The sequence below is a fragment of the Pelodiscus sinensis genome, chromosome 16 (assembly GCF_052426305.1).
Source record: "Pelodiscus sinensis isolate ZL-2025 chromosome 16, ASM5242630v1, whole genome shotgun sequence".
NCBI lineage: Eukaryota > Metazoa > Chordata > Testudines > Trionychidae > Pelodiscus > Pelodiscus sinensis.
The window spans coordinates 2142258-2153319 of record NC_143067.1 but is presented as its reverse complement, the minus strand read 5'-3'; positions in this window follow the sequence as shown (position 1 = coordinate 2153319).

The following is an 11062-nucleotide window of genomic DNA, read 5'->3' as shown; positions in this document are numbered from 1 at the left end:
CAGCCTTCTGACCACCCTCCTCCCTTTGTGATGAACAAGGGGGTAGGGCTGACCTAGGAGAGAAGGCCTGAGCATGCAGAGACTAAGCGACCGGGGGATTGTAAACAGGGTAGTTTGAGAGGGAATTTGTAAGAGGGCGTCCGAATATAGCCTCGATGGTTAGGAAGGGCCACATGGCCTGTGCCAACCCTGCTAATAGCCAGACAGACCACTTGATGGATGTCACTACCGTCCTGGTGTGGTTTTGCAGGGACCATGGCTTGCATTTCCCACTCTCAGAAAGCCAGGCTGGGGGACCACCCAATGTGAAAGGGGCCTGCTGGTGAACTCTCTCAAGAAGCAGGTGGGAGAACTATGGGAGGAGGTGATGAGGCAGAGGAGGATCTTCCTGGTGGGAGCTGGATCAGGCCTTTGTCTAGCTGTGCCCGTAGGCCTGGTACAAGGGCCTTGACAGTCACAGTCCTGCCATCAGCCCCAAGGGGGCACATCTTGGCATTCACATGGGGGTGTGTCTAGACTACAAGGTTTTTTTGGAAAAGTGGCCTTTTTTCAAAAAAAAAAAAAAACCTTCCCCTGTGTCTAGACTGCTGCTGCATTCTTTCGAAAGTAAATCGAAAGAACCCGGCAGTTTTTTTTTAACCGCAGAAAACCTCGTTTTACGAGGAATAACGCTTTTTTCCAAAAGTGCTCTTTCGAAAAAAGGCGCTATATAATACAAACTCTGCTCTTTCGAAAGAGCATCCAGACTGCCTGGGTGCTCTCTTTGGAAAAAGTATCAGAGGGGTCGCTGTGTTAGTCTGAATCTGCAAAAGTGGCGAGGAGTCCCGTGGCACCTTAGAGACTAACTGAAGTGTTGGAGCATAAGCTTTCGTGGGCAAAAGTGGGTCTTTGCCCACGAAAGCTTATGCTCCAACACTTCAGTTAGTCTGTAAGGTGCCACAGGACTCCTCGCCTCTTTCAAAAAAGTGGCTTGCTTTTTCGAAAGTACTGGTTGTAGTCTAAACGCTCTTTTTCAAAAGAGGCTTGCAGTCTAGATGTAGCCATGGAGGTGCACTGAAATTAACAAGAGTCTGTCTGGATCAGCTTTCAGGATAAGGGCCTAAGCATGCGGCTTAAATTATTACTTGTGTTTGGCAATGAAGTGTCTGTAAATTATTTTAGAAACGTTTTGAAACTTAGAAAAATGTACCACTAATTGAGTATTTACGTGCCAAGTTTCAATTTTTTTTACAAAGGTCTGTCTAAGCTAGGAAAGTATTGTCCTGCCTGCCCCCGTAATGCTAAAAATGCTGAAAAACAGTTCAGCTCATGTACTCAATGACAAAAATAACTGGTGGGCATGAACAATCGAAGAAAATGTTAGCACAGAAAGTTTAATTCTTCAGAAAAGATGAACATGGGATTAAAACAGCAACCTTAATTATAGTGGAGGCAACTAGTAATATATGTGTTGGGTTTTAAAAAAATAGATGCTTTACCTACTTTTGATTTAGCAAAACATCAAGCTATGAATGTTCAATGAGCTAAATTGTGGGAATTAGTGAACATTGTGACCAAGGAAAGATTTGTTTGGAGTTGAAGCTTATGACCCTAGGAATTACAAACACCGTGGGAGACCATGCATATGGAAGAATTTGCTAAGGAATCAAGAACAGTGAAGTAAAATTGTAATGTTAGATTGTAACCATAAACAGGTAAAAACTTATATTTGTGTCTTTACCAAGGGTCCTTTTTAAGGTCCAGGAAAGCAATTTTGTTTCATTGGCATGATACTCTTTGGTCACAGAAATATAGGGCCGGAAAGGGTCATCGATCTAGTCCATCCTGCCATGCTCAGGTGAGATCAAAACCTACTAAGTGCACACCTGACAGGTATTTGTCTAACCTGAGTAACCACCCTCCTCTTAATATACTTGAAGACTATCAGGTTCCTCTTCAGTCTTTTCTCAAGATCAGAGGCCAGCTCCAACCCAAACATTTTAAAAATCTGGGCCAAGAGTCCCTACAACCCTGGGTGTGTGGGTGTGTGTGCATCCATCCATCCGTCCCTGAAGCCATGCCCCCACCCTGTTCTTCCCCCGTTTCCCTTGAGGGAGCTGGCCTTAGGGATTCCAGTATGGGTGTGGAGGGGAACTGGTGCAGGGTTTGGGACCCCACACTGTGAATTGCAACTCGTGAAAGCTTACACCATCATCATTGGTGCATCTCTAAAGTGCTACTGGACTCCTTGTGTTTTCTGTGTCTTAGATCTCATACTTCCATGACCACTCGACAGAGTTACATCAGCATTAACAGGTGCATCTTGTGGCTCGTTGTCAATGTGTGATTTGCTATAACTCCCAGATCCATTGTTTGCAGTACTACGGCCACGCCAATGATTCCCTATTTTGTAGCTGAGCGTTTTCCTTCCAATGGGAAGTATTTTGCACTTGTCTTTATTGAATTTCTTCTGATTTCTGGCCAATTCATCAGGATCATTTTGAATTCTAGTCCTGTCCTCCAAAGTGTTTGAAAGCCTTCCCAGCTTTGGTGTCCTTCGCAAATTGTATGGCTACGTCTAGACTGGCATGATTTTCCACAAATGCTTTTAACAGGAAAGTTTTTCATTTAAAGCATTTGCGGAAAAGAGCATCTAGATTGGCAGGAACTCTCTTCCGCAAAAGCGTCCGTGGCCAATCTAGATGCGCTTTTGCGCAAAAAAGCCCAGATTGCCATTTTCGCGATCGGAGCTTTTTTGTGCAAAACAAATCTGAGCTGTCTACACTGGCCCTTTCGCGCAAAAGGGACTTTTGCCCGAACGGGAGCAGCATAGTATTTCCGCAAGAAGCTCTGATTTCTTACATGAGATCATTAGTGTTCTTGCGGAAATTCAAGCGGCCAGTGTAGACAGCTGGCAAGTTTTTCTGCAAAAGCAGGTGCTTTTGTGGAAAAACTTGCCAGTCTAGACACAGCCTATAAGTTTACTCTCAACCCTTAGGCAAATGATGAATGAAAATACCAAATGCTATAGGAGCAGGGTTGACTTGTTGGGGTTTCTAAAGGTCAGACGTTATTAAATAATCATATAGATTATCCCAATGTGATTTGAACGCCTTTTTATAGTTACTTCTTGCAGTTGATTTAGATATAGATATTCATGTTTAATTCATGGCCTTTTAACAAATTTCATTCTCCTGCAAGACAGTGCTAAAGCCTAAATAAATTAGTCACGTTCTCCCAGTGTTAATACCGGTGGAACCTCTCTAGTCCAACACCCTCAGGACCTAGCCGGTGCTGAACCAGGGGAGATCAATATCATCTAGCAGCATGACCAACAGTTCCACTGCCCTCTGGGCTCTTGGAAGACAGCAAGGAGTAAATTAGAACTAAATAACAGCACAGAACCCTGAGATCCAGGCCTGGTGGTTGTAAACAAACTTTATGGGACTGTGGAAAACTTGGCCTCACCCATGATCAGTGGATATCCGGTTCACTAAAATCATGCTGGACCACAGATGTTGCCAGACCAGAGTTCTGGACTAGAAAGATTCAACCTGTACAATAACACAGCTCCTGTGGTGAGATGAACCTGTGTGAAAGAGGAGTCTGGACCAGGACAGATTAGTAGAGTCCTGCAAATCTGTGGATATCAACTTAATATCCGTAGGTATCCCCGGGCTATCCATGGATGTGGATAGCCGCTGCTCATTTTTGCGGCTACAGCTGTGGGTGTGGATACAACACTTTGCATCCATGCAGGGCTCTACAGATTAGATTGATGGTGTTGAATGGAATACCTAAGAGCTTGGATGCCGTGCAAGAGAACCGTGGCAGTAAGTGTCAGCATGTCAAGGCTACAGACACAAATGAATGCACAATAGTATAGCTGACTGACTCCTCAGAAGATACTGTGTTCTATCCACCACTCCTTACGGCTTTGTGCCAACCCTAATTGAATTTTAAACCAATAGATCAGAAAGCTGTTAAATGCAGATCTTTGTTTTAAGGATATTAAATTGCATTTAATCAGCTAATCGAGTAGTCAATGGAATTTAATCGACTACTTGATTAGTCGATGGGGGGGATTGTAGAGCCACAGCATGGTTAGCCCCCAGCCCCAGGAGCTAACCCCACTGTGGCTCTGCCTTTTAAATGTAGTAAGAGCTGCCTGGTTCTCACTGTATCTAAAAGGCAGAGGCGCAGGGTCTCAGACCAGGTGCAAGCTGGGAGAGCTGAGTTGCTCTTGGTCCCCTGCTGCGCCTCTGCTTTCCCTGCCCCCCTAGAGATGGTGCTGGGAGGAATCGGTTTTTAAGCCGGCTCCACCCAGCACCAGCTCCTGCTCCTCACACTTGCTGCATCTGAGAGAGGCAGCAAGAAGTGGGGGGGAATAGTGACTAGTTGAGTAGTGACTCGACTAGTCACTTACATCCCTACTTTGTTTTAGGTAAATATATATATTTAATCCAAAATGCCCCAGCTTCTTCTGCGTCAAAGTCACAGACTGGCTTATAGGTTTCCAGCACTGAAATACTTAATGACAAATGCTGAATTTATGGAAAGCTTTGAAACAGGGATCCTTTTACTTGGCTATGTCGCAATTACTGTAATATTGAAATACACATCTAATTATTTCATATGAAATTCTTTTAAAACCCCTTCAGAGCAGCTCAAACAAAATTTGAAATACCTCAGTTTCTAATAATGATAACACAAGGAGAAGACCAAAAAAGGCCACCATGGCTAAATAGCAGAACAAAAGTGTCAGAGATGTTTAGAGGATATATCTTTCCATTGGAAGTCAAATCCTACTCAGATTTCACTTCCACAAGTCGGGGGCTGCCACCAGGGAACTAGTTAACTGCAGGTTTTAACTAGTTAAATGCTCACCAGGTAACCATTTACCATTCACATCCCTAGTTGATATAAAGTCTCAGAGGATAGCCGTGTTCATCTGTAAACTTGAAAAATGAGTAGTCCAGTGACACCTTAGAGACTAACAAAATATATAGAATCATGAGCTTTCGTGTGTAAAACCCACTTCATCAGATGAGTTGGACATAGTTGATAAAGTACACCTGGACTTCCAGAGAGCCTTTGCCAAGGTCCCTGTGACGTGGTGGACCAGGTCCTGCAGCCCCCTGCTGGAGGCTTGTGGCCTTTCCACACCCCACCCAGTAAGCCATAGAGAAGTCTTCCAGAAAGCTAGAGCGGCACAAAGCACATGACCAATCAGGGCTTAGCAAGCCTATTAAAAGGACGCTGTTGGGCGAGAGTCAGTTCCTCCTGGGCCCAGTCAGGGTTGGAGGGCTGGGTTGCAGAAGGGAGAGCTGCCACAGCAAGGCATGCAGGGCACAGGCATTTGGCCAAAAGGGGGCCACTCACGTGCGGTGAGCAATGTCCCATTACAGTCCCATACTAAAGGCACTTAAACAAAGTAAGCAGCCATGGGATAAGCCACTGGTCCTCTCGTGGGTCAGTTAATGGCGAGAAAATAGGGCAGAAAGGGTGGGAATAAATGGTTTTCACAATGGAAAGAGCTAGCGAGCAGAGTTCTCCAAAGAGCTGTCCTGGGTCCTGTGATATTCAGCATAGTCAGAAATGATCCCGACAAGGGGGTAAACGTGTGGCAAAGTCTGCAGAGGATACAAACTGATTCACTGTAATTAGGGCCAAAGCTGAGTGTGGAGAGTTAAAGTCACTTGGATGACTGGTCTACAAAATGGGAGGCGGAATTCAATGATGATACCTCCAATGTAATGCACATGGGGGGAAAAATCCCAATTATACACACAAAATGCTAAGTTTTAAATTAGCTGAGAGAGACAGTGGAGTCCACCTGGGTAGCCTTCTGAAAACGTCTGCTCAATCTTTAGCACCCGTCACAAGGGTGAACCAGTTAGGAACCGTTTGGAAAGGGACAGAGAATGTGACTGAAAACATCCTAATGCTGCGATGCGAATCTACCTTGAATACTGCCATCTGCTCTGGTTGCCATACAAAGGAGAGTGAGTAGGACTGGCAACAAGTACAGAGAAGGGCAACAAAAATGATTAAGGGGATGGAACAGCTTTCCCCTGCATGGTCCCTGTTGTGTAGGAAGTCAGATGAGATGATCAGAGAGATTTTAAGACTAGGAAAATATCAATGAATCTCATAAATGTTAACCTAAAATATTAGTTTCCGGCCATAACGGTTACATACATTCAATTTTTAAATATATACTCTACAACATTCGTGTAAGGGTGTTCACCAGTAAGATGTTGATGTTCTTAGCCTTAATTCACCTTATTTTGAAAGTATCTTGTATTTGTTCTCTGAATAGCATTTGACTCAGCACCTCAAGTCCTGCTGACTGCAGCTTCGCTAGAGCAATAGACTGAAAACCAAAGGGTTGTCAATGTCACCTGTTTAAAGGGATGTTTGCTACCTTAAGAATATCACCAGGAACAAGGCGAGTCGGGTGTGTTAGAGCAAATGACCACTAAGGGGAGCAATCACAACCTAAAACATAATCAATTCCAGTACTAAAGAGCTGCTGAGTTTCTGATCTGCTTCTGGCTCCTGAGCGGGAAGCAAGAGAGATGTTCAGAGGCAGTGCGCTCATCTATTGCACTTAATAACAAAGTATGGTCAAGAGGAGCACACGGCTCTTGATCCACTTGTAAAGCACATGAGCATCCTACACGTCCTGATTGCTTCTGATGCAGGGCTACCGAGTAGCAAACAAAGCACAGAGTGGAATCACTCACAGGAAAGCAGCCGTGGCCTGCACAATAACATCGCTTCTGTGTGTTGCACTCTGAAAAGCTGCCCCAGGACCCACGATGAATTCTAATTCAGGCCACTGGAATCAAGGGGGAGGGCACCAGTAGAGAAACACGTGAAGACACCTCAGAGGTGGATAACAAAGATAACCAAGACGTGGGAAGCGCCAATGTAAGTGCAGTGTTAAGGGTGGACTTCCAAAGCCATGGGACAGGTGCTGGCTCAGAGAGGGGTCAGGGCTGGAGTGGGTGTTTGGGGTGGAGGAGGGGTGCAGGGTGCTGGAGGGGTATGGGGTGCTGGCTCAGGAGGGTCAGGGCTGGAGTGGGTGTTTGGGGTGGAGGAGGGGTGCAGGGTGCTGGAGGGGTATGGGGTGCTGGCTCAGGAGGGTCAGGGTTGAGGTGGGTTTTGCTCGTTCTGGGAGCAGGCTCAGAGCTAGGGCTTGGGGTGCAGGAGGGGGAGAAGGGAGCTGGCTCTGGGAGGAAGTGTCAGGCTGGGGCGGGGGCTTGAGGTGCAGGAGAAGGCTCAGGGCGCTAGCTCTAGGATGGGGCTCAGGGCTGGCTCCGGGTGCAAGGTCGGGGTGGGTCAGAGGTGCAGGAAGGGGGATGGGTGCTGGCTCTGGGAGGGGGCTGACTCAGGGGTGCAGAGGGGGGTTATTCCAGCCCTGAGCTTTGTGGATTGTGACAGCAGAGGTGCACGAGGGTGTCTTGTTACCCAGGGGTTGTCAGCGGTCTGGTGGCAGAAGTGGCAGAGTGTGTGGATCCCAGGGAGGGGTAAATGAAGACGATGGCTCTTCAGGGCACAGGGAGGAGGCGGGTGGCCAGGCAACGCGGTGGCGGCAGGGCTGGGTGCTGTGAGCCCTTTGCTGTGTTTGTAATTCAAAGGCTCCAGCCCCAGACACCTCTGGGAGGCGGCTAGTCCCTAGCCCCGCCCCTTCTGCCCTAGGCCCCGCCCCTTCAGGGGAGCCAGTCCATGACCACCCCAAAATTCATTAAGTGTCCCCCTTCAAAAATTATTGCCCACCCCTGATGTGCCTGAGCCTGCCGTGGACAGGGGCTGCTCCAGACGGCCGGGGCTGGAACAGGGTCAGGAGCTGCTGCAGTCCCCATCGGTTCACCAGAACCGCTAAGCACCACCCAGAAAGGATGAGGATTACCGGTTAACCTTTCACATCACTAGCTCCTACCCACCCCCGGCCCTCCTCCGGATACAGCTGACGCCCCCTTCCCAGGCGTGGGGATGTGCAGAGGGACCTCGGCGGAGCGAAGGTTACTCATGGTAAGGAAGGGTCTTTGGGCCGTGTTCTGCACAGTCAAATTCCCCCTCCTCCCCGCATCCTTCCCCCTCTTCTCAGCGCCTTAACGAGTCCTGGCTGTGCAGCAGTGGCGGAAAGGCCTGAGGCGACAACTGCATGGGAGTTCCCTGTAGCTCAGCCCTCCGAACATGCTGAAGCGCCAAGCAGAGGGCCAAGGGGGGATGCACAAAGCTCTAGCAGGCACTAGGAATACACGGCTGCAGGGCCCGTGGGTGCATAGCCCACAAGTAGCCATGGGCAGAGTCCACCTCAACGAACCAGGTTACCGGTAACCCCGGCTCATGGCCATTAATTGCAGCCCAACAGAGCCCATCTTCCAAGTCTTATGGACTCCAAGTGTCCGACAATGCAGAAGCCTCCAGCGCTAGGAAGGCGAGAGAGTGTTTACACCGGCATTTAAACGCTTCCCTGCAGCGGGTTGCTCTCGCTGCAAATGTCTCCTGTCTTAGCAGCGGTGCCGTGCGATGCTGCACGTAGCAAACGCTGCCAAAATAAACAGGATTGAAAGTAAAAAAATGAATAAATTCCATTAAAATGGCTCCGTGCCGCAGATGTGGAAAGACGGGAGACGGACACGCCAGACAAAAACGTGCAGGCAACTCACCAGGCTTGAGCAGCGGGGAGGCAAGTGCCAGGACTGGAAATGCCGAGTTTATTTTTATGCCTATTAAAGCAACTCCTGACGAAGCCGGATTGCCAGCTCATCTATGTATAGCCCAGGCATGCGATACAATCCCTCCCTGCTCAACCTGCACCACTAGACCTGAACCAGCGCTCTGAGGCGCGTTGGAAGATGTGCCGAATTGCACAGGCTGAGGCTCTCAGGGTAATGCCAATCAAGGCTGCGTCTGCTGACCGGAGAGTCTAATTGCCTGGCTGCTCTCCAGAGATAACGCAGGACACAGAGACTTGTGCAGCAAGATTCAGTGCCTTGCCCAAGTTCGTACCGGCAGCGTGTGCCTGAGTCCCCAGCCGCAGACCTTCCCCCTCTGCCCCGTCTGCTCCCTCACGAGTGGCCGGCACTGAAGGTGCCTCCTGCCCGCTTCCACCGTCAGCCAGGAGCACACCCTGGGAATGGCTGCCGGTCTTGGGCGCCAGCATTTCAACCCCGGGGGAAGCTGGGCTCCTGCTCCGCATGCTACCGGGGAGCTCAGCTCTCAGAGACCCTCTCCTGTTACCAGAGAGGCGACCCCGAGCCACACGCCCGCCTGGCCGGCCCCCCACACTCATTCCGAGTCTGACGTTTGTGGCCGAGCCCCATCGTTGCCTTTTGCCTCAATGCCAGAAAAACCCAAGAAAAGCCTGAAAGCTTTGGCCCCGGGGGCCTTCCGGGCCGGAGCGCTGCCCCCAGGTCTGGGAAGAACTGGCTTTCACTGGGCCTCGCCACATTAAAACAAACCCAGAGGGATGCCACCAGAGGAGAGCGGACCAGCGCTCAAGGGCACGGACGGGGCTCCCCCTCCTCCCCAAGGCGTCACTCCTACGTCAGACGCAACCAGAGGCTCCCAGCGCCGATCGCGCCCCCTCCAGCCACTCCCCCGCCCCCGCCAGGCTTCCCTTGGGCGCCCAGCCAGAAACCAGAGAGCACCAGGCATTGCACATTGCACATTGCACACTGCTCATTGCACATTGCTCATTGCACACTGCACATTGCTCATTGCACACTGCACATTGCTCATTGCACACTGCACACTGCTCATTGCTCATTGCACATTGCACACTGCACACTGCTCATTGCTCATTGCACATTGCTCATTGCACATTGCACACTGCACACTGCACACTGCTCATTGCACATTGCACACTGCACACTGCTCATTGCACATTGCTCATTGCACATTGCTCATTGCACACTGCACACTGCTCATTGCTCATTGCACATTGCTCATTGCTCATTGCACATTGCACACTGCACACTGCTCATTGCTCATTGCTCATTGCACATTGCACACTGCACACTGCTCATTGCACATTGCACACTGCACACTGCTCATTGCACATTGCTCATTGCTCATTGCACATTGCACACTGCACACTGCTCATTGCACACTGCACACTGCTCATTGCACATTGCTCATTGCACATTGCACATTGCACACTGCACACTGCTCATTGCACATTGCTCATTGCTCATTGCACATTGCACACTGCACACTCCTCATTGCACATTGCTCATTGCACATTGCACACTGCACACTGCTCATTGCACATTGCTCATTGCTCATTGCACATTGCACATTGCACACTGCACACTGCTCATTGCACACTGCACACTGCACACTGCTCATTGCACATTGCTCATTGCACATTGCACATTGCACACTGCACACTGCTCATTGCACATTGCTCATTGCTCATTGCACATTGCACACTGCACACTCCTCATTGCACATTGCTCATTGCACATTGCTCATTGCTCATTGCACATTGCACATTGCACACTGCACACTGCTCATTGCACACTGCACACTGCACACTGCTCATTGCACATTGCTCATTGCACATTGCACATTGCACACTGCACACTGCTCATTGCACATTGCTCATTGCTCATTGCACATTGCACACTGCACACTCCTCATTGCACATTGCTCATTGCACATTGCACACTGCACACTGCACACTGCTCATTGCTCATTGCTCATTGCACATTGCTCATTGCACGTGTCCGGTATTTTCTGAAGTTTTTTACCAGACAGAGGCCCCAAAACTGGACTGTCCGGTTGCATACCAGACACCTGGCAACCCCATTAGACAATATCAGTAGCGCGCCTGATCCATGGATTACAAACGGCCTAATCAGTGAGTCGTGGTGAAGAGGAAATAATCCGGGTGGCTCTGGTGAGGGCTGCATGGGTCAGAACCAGGCCTGGAAACCGGGGAGGGGGGGCGGTTCCATCACTGCTCCGGAAGTGAATATAAAATAACTGCTGAGAAAACGTGGCTGACACAAGGGCTGGCGGCGTGGGCAGGGCTGCCCAGTGGCCTGGCCTGTGTTGTGAGGGG